This window comes from Gymnogyps californianus, chromosome 8 (assembly GCF_018139145.2).
Source record: "Gymnogyps californianus isolate 813 chromosome 8, ASM1813914v2, whole genome shotgun sequence".
NCBI classification, from domain to species: domain Eukaryota; kingdom Metazoa; phylum Chordata; class Aves; order Accipitriformes; family Cathartidae; genus Gymnogyps; species Gymnogyps californianus.
In genome coordinates, this window is record NC_059478.1 from 29,539,222 (window position 1) to 29,553,387 (window position 14,166).

The following is a 14,166-nucleotide window of genomic DNA, read 5'->3' on the forward strand; positions in this document are numbered from 1 at the left end:
GCGGGACCCCGCGGCGGGGCGGGGGGGGGGGGGCGGGAGGTAAGCGGACAAGCTCCCTCCGCGGCGCGGCGGTGCGTCCCCCCGCGCTGGGTGACTCCTCCCGCTCTCCGCCCGGCGGCCGGCGGCCGGGCCGGAGGTGGCGGCGCGGCCTGCCCGGCCCCCCGCGCCGCGGGGCGGGGGTGCGGCAGGCTCCGCACTGCCTCCCCGGCGGTGCCGCAGTGCCGTGCGCTGCCTCTGGGGCCGGCCAGGGGGCGCTGGCTGCCGGTAGCTGCGGCGGCCTTGGCCGCGCAGCCAGCGAGCGTAGCCCGGCTGGCAGGCGGTGAGGGCGGGCGCCGGCCTCTCCAGCGCTCGCGGGGTCTGCGGGGCCCGCCCGGGAGCGAGCGGCGGCGGAGCGCGGCCCCGGGGATCCCCCTCGCCATGCAGACCCGGCGGCGCCTGCTGCCTCCCGAGGTGAGTGAGCGGCGCCCAGCCCTCCGCCCCCAGGCCCGGGAGGCCGGGGTATCCCGCTCCCAGGCCCCTGCCGCCCGGAGCGAGGCCCCGCGGACGGGCGGGGAGGGCTCCGACGCCTCAGCGGAGCCGCCGTATCGCCGACACCGCCCCAGCCCGGGGCCTGGGGGCTCCGGGTGTCCCCTCACCCCGCCGCCCTTGTCCCTCGCACGCCGCCAAGGGGAGAGGCGCCTCGCCGCCGAGGGGGAAGGCAGCGATCGCCCCTCAGCCCTCACCGGGTTCGTCCTCCGAACCCCCTTCCCCGCCACTCCCCTCCGCCCCTGGGTGCCGCTCGCCGGGTGCCTGGACTGGGTGACCCCCCTCGCCCGGCGCGGCCGGGGCACCTTTCTCCCCGCCGCGCCGGCGATCCTGGAGAAGGGGAAAGGGCTCTTGCCGCCCTCCATCGGGGCTTCCCCCCCCCCCCCCGGGACCCTCCGTATGTCGCCGGTGCCGGCGCGGGGCAAGGCGAGGCTGTTCCCCGGGCCAGCCGGCGCCCCCGGGCCGCGCCGTGCGCACGGGAGCCAGCGGGCAGCCTCGGCTCCCGGGCCGGAGAGGGGAGGATCCCTGTTTGCATCTCGTGCCCTTTTTATGGCCTAATCTCCGCTCTTTCCCCGGGCAGGGAGTGTTACTTGCTCATCGCGATGTGTAACAAGTCACTCTTGCAATGGTGGTAGTGGTGGAGGGGGATGGGGCGAGCGGGCGGGATGTGTTTTATAACATCTCTAATTACGTGAAACTGTGGTCATGTCTCACTCTAAGAATAACTGGCACTCTTGGCGTGTCAGACTTTTTGCAGAGGTGGGTTAGTTACTGGCTCATAAATGTTACGGTTAAATAGGTGCATATGATGAAGGGTGGCTGAAGAACTGTTTTTATCTTGTTAACCAGACTGAGAAACAAGTAGCAGATGGGAATTGATAGACTTTATGTTTTCGTGTTAACTATCTTGTTTATTTATAGACAAGATATTCCTGATTATTTTGTGACAGAGGTTTTTCAGAGGGTTTAATTTTTACACATATTTTCATTCAGTTCAAATATTAGAAGTTGACTGAATTCTGGCAATCTTTTTATTAAGTATGGTTGTATTAGATTAGAATTTCTGAATAACACTGCTCTCAATGTTTTGGTCCAAGCTGAATCCAAAACTGGAAGGGGCCCTGTATAAACAAGTAAAATAATAATAAAAAAAAGATGCTCTACTTGAATAAAAGCTTTTATTTTCTTTGGGCAGCATTTTACTGACTAGGCAATGTTTTAAAACATTGTAATTAACTTTTATTAGCAAATCATTTTTGATTGCATGGAATGAATCCAGATTTTAGATACACCTTCAGTGGTTGAAACAACATCAAAATCCTTTGTTGCTGCCTGAACCCAGTAGTGCACTTCTTTTTATAAAGTTGTGGCATGTGATACAAAATGAGAACAGTCTCCTTGACCCAAGAGAGACAAAATTAAAAATCTCTTCAGAGGTTTGGGGAATCTGAAATGGAAGCTGAATAAGGCCTAAAATCTCAAACAAGCCTCCCTCTAATTCAAGCCCTGATCTACACCTAACAAGTTACCATGTCCTGACATACTGTGATTGATTCTCTAATTGTCCATTGCTTTATGGTGCCTTCTTTAGTGTGTCAAAAAGGAAGAAAAACACCCCAAAACTGCAGTGCTGAGTCCTGATATCGGGTGTTATTTTTGTGTGTTAGCTTTGAGTCAGTTATTAGGCTGGGGATTAAATACTTTCAAACGCACATTTCAGGATCTGAGGCCTGAGGCTAAGACTGAGATGAAATACAGTTTTTTTAGTTTGGCATAAAGTCTGACTGTGATTGTCTCAGGGAACAAAGGTAGAGACTGAACAAAGATGCAGTATTAAAACTTGTGGCCAAAGAATGATAAGCTTTTAATGTCTGTTGTTGCCTGTCCACTAGCTGTGCCAACTTTAGCAGAAAATAGCTTGCTAGTTTTCAGGTTTACAGGCTGTCTATAAAAAATTACCTGGAAATTATTTTGCAAAAGGATTAGAGTGAAGTTTTGCTTTTGAATGAAAGTTGGCCAAAAAGAAATAGATTTTGGGACGAAGTTGTGTATTCATGTTTTGTTGATCAGAAAAATCTTTTTGATGCACTGAGAATCTTCCAAATAAAAGTGAGTTTCTTGACAGAAAATCAGATGAGGGATAATAGTTTCAGTGCACAGTTAGTCTGTGTGCTGATGAATCGGCGATCTTTTCCAGAACATTGTTGGAAGACACCAGTGGACTGCTTTGGACTACTTTGAAAGTTTTATATAAAGGCTACTGTTTATTTTTTTAATGTGATTGAGATTAAAGTCTCTAAAGAAATTGAAAGGTGGCCTGTTTTAGAGCTCTATTTGTGATTCTTTATGAGACTTGAACTTTGAAATGAACAGAAACGTGAACTAACATGCTCAGTTTTCCCTCCTGTTGTTTTTGTGAAGCATTGAGAAATGTGTCCGTACAATGATACTAGAAGTTTACAAAGCTTTTCGTATTGATGAGAAATATATAGTCAAGAGTAAATTTCTGAAAGTAAGTTAAAGTATTGAGTTTTAGGTGATAGAAACAGCTTTTACTTCTGTGTTGGCTTTAAGTGTTGGCTACATCTTACAACACTGGGAAAATTACATCAATTCATGTAAATGGATGCGAAGTTTTAAAAGATATATCAAGGATTCTTCATTGACATAGTAGTTTCTACTTAAATTAGAATTCAGGATACATATTCGTGCAAATTTATTTGACTAGCGACTAGAGCAAAACACACTATATAGTTATCAAAAGAATAGCACACTTTGAAAAATCAGTGTGATAAAAGTAAATGACCATTATCGTAATACATACAGATATATTTTTATATATAAATAATAATTATTATTTATTTTATAGATATAAATGATTCTATTTTTATAGACAAATACTTTCCTACATATTGTTTGGTTGGCTGGGTTTCACTTAATTTAAAATAAGGCATAACACAATTTCTTTTTTTTAATTTAGCTGTTAAGATTCTTTTTAGACATTGAACATTTGTAGATTTTAAGGTGCCCTGTTAAATCTTAATGAGTGTAATTCTCGGCTAGTGTTTGTGGGAAGGAATGAGTGTGTGTGTCATACCTAGGTTATTAAACTATGTCATTCCTTTAAATGTTAGTTTCTAGAGAAAATTACAAGACATTGCAGATCCCAGGACCTTTTCTTTGGGATTAATGGAATACTGCACTCAGTGCTTTTGTCTTTGACAGATATTTGTTTCCTGAATGTGCTTTATGATACTTTCTCCCTTTTGCATCATACACATGCAGAGTTTGGGATATTTAGGGATGCTACTATTCAGACTGCCATAGCAGACAGGTGGAATAGGAAAAATACTATTAAGGTGATTTTATATGTATTCTTTCCCTGAATCTTTCCAGTATTGTTTATTACTGGAATATTACAACAGTAATTGTATTACTGTTGTATTGCTAGAAGAGATAATTAGAAATGTGTAATATTGATACTTGTTTTTCAGAAATAACAGCCCTCCAACTAGTACATCAGCATCAAATAGGCTGAAGGTGAATGGTAGAGGAAATCCATAAAGTGTCACTTAAACTGTTTTAAAGGTCATTACTAGAGAAATCTAATTAATTTAAAAACATAGGTTAAAGACAAACAGCATGTGGCCAGGAACTTATGGGTGACAACACTGGGTAAACTGTTCTGTCCATATTCTTTCATCCAGATCTGCTCAAGTGGGAGTTGAATTAAAGAAGCAAGTCCAGTCAGTTGAATTTTACACAGGCACAGTTCTGTTACAGTAAAAAAAAAGGGAAAAAAAAAAAAAGAAGAAAAGTGATAAACTATGTGAAAAACAGGTGTGGAGTCACAATCTGTAGATTTTCTGTGTTTTAGAGAGTGTGGAGCTAGAGTGCTCTCTGAATAGCTTGTGTGATATCTTCAGTTGAAGTATAAACTGAGGCAGTAGTTGTCTTAGTTATGAAGGCCAGTGAGGAGATAGCTTAAAGAAACTTTAACGTTGTTTTGCTTCCATGTAGAATTTGATAATTTGGAAATGTCAATATGTGGCAGTCTGACCATATGTTTTGAAGTTTTGGTGTCCATATATTGAAACTTTTCACATATTCTATCCCCAGTGTCCACTGTATGTTGGACAAATGAAAACACGGACTTCAGTGTTGGATTTCCACTTGCATGGGTTTTTTGTTTGTCTATGCTCTTGAGTAGCCATTACTAACCTTCATATTGAATTATTTGCAGATAATGCTAATGGCTGTACCCTCTGTATTCTGTCTCTGTTATATGTAGAATATATAAATATCTTTGTCTTGTTTGCTGTATGTGTTAATATTACTTATATCTCTGGTATTTTGATGGCAACTGAAGCTACAGATCTACCTTATGAGTCAGTGGGGTCACCATAGTATCAGTTGTTTAAGGGAATACACTGAAGGTCCAGAAGCATTTCAGTATGCTCTGCTAGGATTGTCTAGGTTTTTCTATCAAGAATTGTATTGCATGCTACTATACTACTTTGCTTCTGTTTTCTATACTTTTCCCCCCTCCTTTTAATATCAACAGGAAGCTTGATAAATTTTTTTAAGAGATTGATTGCGTAATGAAGTTGAGTAGGACTTTACAATTGGAAATGTTATTGCCAGTTAATTTTTCTTAACATTGTTTTGCTGGATTTCTGTTACTGGTTTGGTTCCAACATCGTAACAAAGGTGGAAAGCTTTCTAGTGGAGGCTTGAGGCATCAACTGATACTTTAGATAGTGATGCTGAACCCTGGTTTAGGGTATGGCTTTGTATATAAAATAATGCAGTAATGTGTCTTCACTAGTGTCTTCCTCTTTTTTAGCCTAGCTTGAGCTGAACTGACATTCGCAGTAGTTAGAAAAAAGCACTAAAGCCTAACGCAGACAAAGCTGGAACTGTTTTCTTCTGCTATTATCTATGTATGAAAATACTTCTGTGTTGTAGATTTCAGTTTGGTAACTATTTTAGGACTGTTCCCCAGCTATTCTTCATTAGTGACAGAGGAATTAGGCATGATCAGAGATGCCGGAAATGTTTTGAGCCTTTGCTTGTGTGGAGAAAATCCCTTGTCCCGTTAAGAGTTAGAAAAGAAATGCTATCTACCAAATTACGACTATACTTACTGGTAATGTTTCATTGTGAGTCTTACTTATTGACTTCCTGTACTTCAATTTTGCCAAAGAGCAGTTGTGGGCCTGCATAAAAAGGCAAAACATTTAGTATATGTCTTAAGTTCAGTGCCCTTTTTTTTGTTAGTGAAGTGGTAGCTGGGAGGAACCTGTCCTTCCCTCTTCCCCGCATAAAGAATCCAGAGGTCACTTCCTATCAGGTGATAATTTGAAATTAGGCCATACTTGTGTCAGAGATTCATGTCTGCTCTATCAATTACAGAAGTGCCGTAGCTGCTCTAGTAATACTTACCAGCCTTACTTCTGGATTCTTGCAATTTTTAAAATTACTGTAATAGGAAAGTTTTTGTTTACTTCTATGACATACTGAAGCCTTTTTTTATAAATAATAGAAATCTTTATACACATGCTCCGAGTACAACATTTATACTTCTCTCTAAGTTTAAAATTTCATTTGGGGAAGTAATATGGGTTAAATACATCAGAAAATTCATAGAAGATTATCAATGGAGGAACATACATGGTACATTTTTCTAAAAAGTACAATGATGAACTTAAAAGGAGTTGGTAATGTTCAGTGTAAGAAGCAGATCAAAGAGCTTTCTAAATCGCATAATAGCTTCTTTATCTGTGAATGACACTGACTATTAGAGGAGCTTTTCTGTTTCTAGATTCAGTTTTGTAGTGTCAAAACTCTGCTTTGAACTCAGTGTACATGTTGACTTACCTGTTTGCACTCCAAGTGTGATCTAGAAGATTGATTTAGGATCACTAAAATAAAGGCCAAGCCATTTGAAACTGTGAATTTATAGTGTATATAGTTGTTATAAATCCAAGAAGAATTGCCAAATCATGTGAATATGCATAAAATTTATGGCTTGATTGGTTGGCCAGTCAGATTATTGGAAGTTTGGGAGATACTACAGGATAAAAATTGCAGATATTTTCAGATCTGTGAGTTTTTTGTTTCTTAGTTATTATTTACTGTACTTTTCTTACAGTTCTTTTAACCCAGACAATGAAACTGTTCTGTCATCTGTTTTCTTTTCTTCTTCAACAGCTTTGATTTTTTTTTTCCCCTCTCTCGTATTTTTGAATTTTTGGATTTCAAGAGGAAGGTTTAAGAATGGTGTCATTAGCAGTAAAATATGGGGCTTGATTTCTGGTGATCTAGATTCCTCTGCTCTGTGTTGTGCTCAGACCTCGTTCTGGTCGTGGGTGTGTTGCACATCCAGTATCTCTGAGGTAGACTTTGGTGATCTGTGTGGGGGTGACTTAGGTAATCCCTGCCCCAGTCATCTGCTGAAGATGCCTGGCAGAATTAAATTTGTATTCCCTCTTCAATTTCTGCAGCTCTGACCTTTGCATATCAATTTAAACAAAATCAAATTAATTCTGTTTCTGCACCAGATTGGGAAGTGCAGTGACTGAAGAGGTAGCACATTTGCTTTTTCTGCAGGTGTTGTAGAGAAGGAAAGGCAAGTGAGCCTTAGCAATCTATTGCAGAAGAGGGGTGGATATCTGGTGCTGGTGATTTCTTAAATAAGCATGATATGAAAGAGAAGAGCGTATATCTTGGATCTCTGTGTGTGTCACTTCCACTAACTGTTGAATAGGGATAATGGTTACCTGTCTTTTTAGGACATCACAGATCCAAGGAGCATGTTGCCTGACATCATGCAAGGCTGAGGACTGAGAACTGGGCTTGATTAAGCCAATGCTCAAAAGAGCTTAGTGGTTCTTGGATTGAGTCAGTGCAGTGTGCAGGTCCAGTGATAATGGAGCTCCCATCACTCTAGCTGAAACAGTGGGAATCTAAATCCAGATTCGTTTCTGGTGGCTACGACTTATTTTCCACCCATAGTTCTTTAGAATTTGTGAAAGGTTTTGTAAGTAGCAGGCAAATTCTTACAAGATCTGGAGATGGAGAGAACTATGTTTTGTTTTGAATTAGAAGATGGGTTGAATGAGTTTTATAGTGTAAACTGAATCTGATGTTATCAATACCCAAGTCCTTTGAGATACTTTATTGGTAAGCATATTGTTCTACCATCAGTGGAATGAAAGAAGCTTGTTTTTGTGTAGATTTAAATCCTTTTTGCCCCTTAGTATCTCTTCCCTTCCTTCCCCCTCTGCAATAACCCCAGCTTTCTCATATAACACCATAATTCTGTTTTTTCCAGAGCTGTGTGGGTATTGATTGCCCAGCAGGTTGCTGCCAAAAATACATATAGCAGCTTGCTTTTCCCTTGGAGGACAGTCATTTGGATTTGTTTTTACTGTGCAGATACTAATTTTCATGAACTTTTTTTTTTTTTTTTAAAAGATGAGCATAAAGAATAGTAAGTGAACAATATGATCCCATAATCTTCATTTCTGTAGGAGATCAGATTAAAGATACAACACTTGAAAAGTGATAGTAACTGAACACTTATCAGTACGTAAGTCCTCTTCTTATTTGTGTTCCTGAGACTGTGAATGCTGAGTTTTCTTTGTAGGGTGGAGGAGACACAAAAGTTACATGGTTAAAATATACCCAGCAAACCAGTCATGTCAATGTAATTTTTTAGTCCCTACCTGTACTGTAATGCAGATAAATGAACATTTAATATGAATTGAGATCGCGTAAGAGGAAAGTTCCCTCTTTGCCTATTAATTTTTTTTTTTCATTTATCTAGCAGTCTTTTTGAAATTGCATGTTCTTCTGCAGTACTGTAGAAATACATGCTATAGCTTCCTTCTGAGACTTGTGTTTTGTAGAGAAAGGCACAGGTATCTGATTTACACCCTTTTTGGGGTTTATACTTCAGTATATAGCTACTGTTTCTCTTTGCTGGCCAATTTGATAGTTTAGCAGAGCATATTGGTTGTCATCATGTTACAAAGTTACGTTGTGAGTGCTATATTGGTTAATTCAAAATGAGTATTTTAATCATCTCTTATTTGGTTAACTTGAAAGTATGTGCAAAGCCCACTTCTTAGATTATTAACAGATTGCTTTAAATAGTATATATATTGAAACAGCCTCTGAAATGAAACATCAAATTGCACTGATTGTAGGAATTTCATACTGTGTTTTTGTATAAATGATGAAGGCTGAATAAAACCCCAGTATACTTCATATATTTCACAGTTCATTCTTGATTCTTTTATAAATGTCACTTTAAAAGGTCATTACGTAACTTTAAGCACCAGTCTACCTATGTACTTTTGTGCTTTCAAGTAATTATGTTAGTGTACTGGCATAATAGCCTCTATATTGTATTTACCTTGGTTTTAGTTAACAAGTCACCTGTAAAATGCATTTTAACCTATCGTGGGAATTTGCACATAGATTTTTTTTTTTTTGTATACTCCTATAGAATGAACATGCGTTTTATTATGACAAGAATTAGAAATTCTTTCTTGAGACTCATGGGCAATAGATACGTGTGTATGTAGCAGTTTTGTTCCCTCATTCTTTTCCTATAATGCCCTTTGTGGTTATATTTTCTCTTTTTTTGTTGCCATTAAGCTTCATTTCTGTACAGATAGCTTGTAGATGCAGTTGTACCTTCTTCTACTTTGAGGAAATGTATAAATAGTGGCTCCTGTGTAGTTAATAAAACTTGTCTTAACCAGAGGTTTCAAATACATAGATGCTTGAGAGAAGCAGGTAGCTGTGCCGATCCTGGATGTTAAACACTCAGTGTGTGTATGTGTCAAAAATTGTATTTCACAGTCTAAAAGGCTGAGGGTTTAAATGAATTCGTGAAGGAGCCATGATGACAGTAAATAATGATGAGGATAGGTAGAAGGCAGGTTGACAGTTACAATGATGTCTTATGATTTGACTGCTATTTTGGCCATGTGTTTTTTTTCTTTTTCGATAGCTGTTTTGTCTAAAAACTTTAGTTTATGTTTGCAAAGTGGATGCATCACCATTGCTATTGGGTTTGTTCCCACCATTCCTAGAAGTGAGGAATAATACCATGTGGTTAATAAGATTGTTTACAACTGGTTTATACCAGTGGATCTGAACAGTGATGTTGAAACATATGGAGTTTCTCATGTTTTTTGTCAGAGAAGGAAGGAAGCATGGGTAGGGAGAAAGAAAACGGACACAGGAAGAAGTGAATGAGGAAGGAATGTGTTTGAGAGGGGAAAAGAAGACTAACAGATGAAGAAAACAGAACACAAGAGTATACTACAGTCTAAGAAGGAGTGGTAAAGAAAAGAGGTAGGGATTCATGGCTGAGCAGAATCAACCACCATATCAGTGGAAAAAAGAAGTGGCAGAGGTTTCTCAGTTTTGGACTATCTGAGAAACATTGCATCTGAGTTTAGGAGAATTTGGTGTTCCTAGAGCTCCGTAAGATTTCTGAAAACTATATTTTGACTCATTAATAATGAATGCTTTCAAATTTTTTGGTTTTTTATCTGTTAAGCCTTTATTTCCGGTGACTGCCAACAATGATACAGAATTATGGGCACTTAGTTTTATAACTAAAGCTTTTCTGAGTCTTGCATAAATTTTAAGTAAATGTCCTGATTGGTATATTGCACCACTGGAGCAATGAAAAAAAAAAGCTTTACAGTGAATCTGAATGCAAGTTACTCACCATTTCTGTTGGTTAGCGTTTAGTCCCTTCAGCACTGTTAAAAGCATGTTAATGGACCTCAGCATAAATGAGAATCATACTCAGAAATAGTAGTTTCAGTACACACTGTTGCCATGGATGTATTGAGTTGTATTGAGTGAGTTACTAGTTACAGATGACTTGAGACATAATGCACTGTGAGCATCAGCAATGTAGTTATATCATGATCACAAATGTGGGAGTGAAGTTTGCTATATTTGACAACAATGTTTTATGTGTTAGTATTATGTATGTGTATATATATAAAAGTTTAATCTTGGTGTGATATGAATAGAAAGGTTAACACAAAATGGAAATTAAAAGTTATGTCCTTTGAGATAATTTCATGTTGAAGTGAGTATGAGATAAAAATTCATAGATCTCTGAATTTATTTTCAGGGATGCACAGGAAACCAGCTCTATATAACATAGGATTTGAGAAATAGTAACTGTTTGCTGTCTATAATTATGATGTTTCTTTAAAATGTGTGTGTGTAAGATTTTAGAACACTGTTATGTTATATAGCTATCAAATGAGTAAAAATGATCACAGCAGTGTTGGAAAGAGAGTGTATCCAAGTGTGTTGATAAAGGTAGCTTTAGTAGCTGATTGACTGCTTTTCAGTAGAAAGTGACTGTAGACTTTCAGACTTTTTTTTCAGTACAGATTGTCCTTTCTCTAAAGAGCAGCTGAGTGCATAAATTGTGTCGCTTCTAGCAGCTTCTCCCCAGTGGGTGCAACTCAGAATTGATGGGCTAGTAAATGGTAGCAAAGCAGTTTCCCTCTTTGCCCGTTGTCCTTTTCATCTGTCCCATTCTGGTTGCGTGGCAATTCTGGCTTTTATTATCAGATATGGATTTTGCTCATGGCATCTGCAAGTATCGGCCCCTAGTGGGTTTTATAAAAAGGACAGTTCCTTGACAATTGTAGGCATTTAATTAGTGATTCTAGGGGACCTTAGTCAGTTTTTCCCTTATTGCCCAAATCTAAGAAACATTGAAACAATGATCAGTATATTTGGGATTCATTCTTGTTTCTACCCTACATTAGAAAGAAGAAAAACTCATAAAGTATTAGAACACAGGATTAATTCACTCTGAGATACATAGTGTGTGACTTTAAATAATTTTATTCTTCAAATCTGTTAAACATCAACTTCTAATAGTCAAACCCTTGTTTCTCAAATACAGAAACATAAAAAGTCATCTCATAAACTTATTTATTCTATATGTCTTACTTTAGTTTGTATTTGAATAAAGTTAAATAACAGCTGCAGTTCAGTATGTTAAATGTATTGATTTTTCTTAAAAAGCACATTGTTACATTGATGACTTTACATGGAATCCAGGCACAAATGAAGAAACATGATTTCATATTAAATTTATGTTTAATACACTGTGCATTAATTTTTTTGTGGTTTACAATATTTTAAACTTGGGAGCTGTATGAAACAAAGTGTTATAAAACATTAGATTTATAAAACACTAAATTTTGGAGTGAGCTCTATGAGCATATGAGTAAGCTCAGGAAAGAATTTTCTCTTTTTTTCCAACTGTATTCCTCTGGAAAAACTTGCATGGAAGGCAGCACTGCAGTGTAAACCTATCTGTTTGTTCTTCCAAAGAGCCGGAGATGGATACGTTTCAAAGCAGTCAAAAGTAGTTACATAAGAAGGACGCGTGGTTCCTGTCTCCAGGTGCTGAGGGCCCTGCCTCTGCAGCAGGCTGAGGAAGTACGGGCTTTTTGGCAAGGCTGTTTTTTGTGTCAAGAAAATAAATCAATTTCTTTCTCCTTGAAATAGTAAAAAGGGTAGGAAATGGAATTTATTTTCTACTGTAAACTGTTATAAAGCAGGTGTCCTTTTCAGTTGGGCTGCTTTCTCTTATTTACTGGAGGACAAAGGTTGATAACGCTGCTAAAATTTTTCTTGTCTCCCTGTTTTGACTGTGATACTTTCTATAACGCTTCTTTGAAGTTGCTGCTCTTTTGACTGCCTTACTACTGCTCTGGCATGTGTGAATGTCTCCTTATGGAAACTTGGCTGGAGACAAAAGTGAAAATAATAGCTTTAAAATGGCATGGGGAAAAGTCAAGGGAAAAGATGCAAATATTAGTGAAATAATTAGAGACTGTATTCTGCTTTAGGCATTGTCCATCTCTATTTGTTCAGTTGATTGGAAAAAAAGACAAACCAATGCAACATTGAAATAGTTTATCTTTTGTCAGCATTTATGGGTAGTGAGCTGGTACAAAGTGTTGTATTACACAGAAATAGCCTGCCATGCCCCAGTCTACTCTTTGGTTAATTTACATTGAGTAGTAGGAACATCAGCGAATTATGGGAAATAAAACTGAAGGATACTTGGTCATCCTGAGCTTTTGGTGCAGGAAAAGGATTAGCAGTGACTGTATCTTGTTCATATTTGTTACATTTCATCTCTTACTGCTGTTTTTAGTATTTCTTATTAAATGGATTTATGGTGAGTTTTAATGGGATTTTCTAATCCTGAACTGTTTCTTAGACAAGGTATTTTTGAAAAATTCTGTTGTTATTTGCTGAGTCTCCTTTAATAAATTAGAATTTTAAAAATAATTATTTTCTTTTTTTTCTGGTTGCATTGCATGGCTGCTAGTTTAATTTATTAATAGAACAATTCATGTTGAAATGTTTAATTTGGGGCCTACTCCGAAGTCCTTGCCATTCCAGGCATTTTCATGTGTGTGACACAGATATTGCCACTGCTGTGTCACAAACATTTTATAACACCTGCCCTTTCTTTTATTTGGCACACACTAGGTAGAAAGAGCCCCGTACTTTGTACAGGATGAATAGCTGTTTGAGAGTCAATGTAGTGTTCAGGAAAGAACACCAATGGAGAATGAAGCTTGCTTTCATTCAGTTAGTATGGACATACCCTGTCCATACAGATTGTGGATACTGTTGTGACAGTGTATCCTGAGACAGGTCTGGAGGACTGCCTTTGTGGGAGGAGCGTTCCTGCATAGTATTTAGTCTTTCTACTTATATTAATTCTTAAAAAATAATACAAACACATGTTCATGTGAAACTTAACTGAAAGTTGCTGCTTCATTTGAGAGGGGCCAAGAAGGAACCGTTATGAAGTGACAAAATTGTTGGGCACATGGTAAAGTACCATTATTCCAAGCATTTAATCACTTTGAGTGTAGAAACCCTACCTTTTCCACTTGTGAAGATTTAGCTTCCAGATTAACTGATCAGATAAAATAATTCATATTGTATAACTGATGTGTGTCCTGAAACTTTCTACCTGTTTCCCCTCTTGTTTAAGTACACTGTTTTCCTATTAATGTAACCTCCTGCTAATTTCTTGTTGTAGTTTTTATTCTTGCAAAGTTGGGACCTGAAGACATCCCCTGTCTGTAGTCTCTCTGAATCTCCCATCTGAGAGTTCCAGAGTGTAGACAAGCTAGGAAGTTAAGATACCAGCGTTGAAATCTGGATTTGCATTTAAGATAATGCCTAGTTCAACTAATCTAGCAATAATAAAGTGCCTTAAAATGGCTGCAAATGTATTCCTGCCTACTCAAAGACATCTCACTGGTAGCACATTATAGAGGATCTGTAGTGTAGTTAAGAGTTGGATCCTTGCCAGTAGATGGAAGCATTTTTTAGCATCTCTTCATGCTTTGAGCTTTTTCCGCATTTTTTTAACATAGTATCAAACCTGCTTCTTTTTCAGTCTCTTTCCATTTATTATAAGCTATTCCAATTTGTGCTAGTTCAGATTACTTCCATTTGATGTTGTAAACATTTTTTACATTCTTTTTTGTGGAAGATATTTCTAATTTTATATTTTTAGAGCTCTTTTCTTCTATTCTTCATCCT

General features: G+C 38.8%; 1 protein-coding gene across 1 annotated transcript in view; it reads left to right on the forward strand.

Annotated features, from left to right (window-relative positions):
* Nucleotides 1-387: 387 nt before the first annotated feature.
* The window catches only part of ZFYVE9 (zinc finger FYVE-type containing 9), a 60,996-nt gene continuing 47,217 nt past the window's right edge, over nt 388-14,166 (forward strand). The window contains exon 1 of the mRNA XM_050901120.1: nt 388-450. The gene's annotated coding sequence lies outside the window, so the exon portion shown is untranslated. The remainder of the gene's footprint in view (nt 451-14,166) is intronic.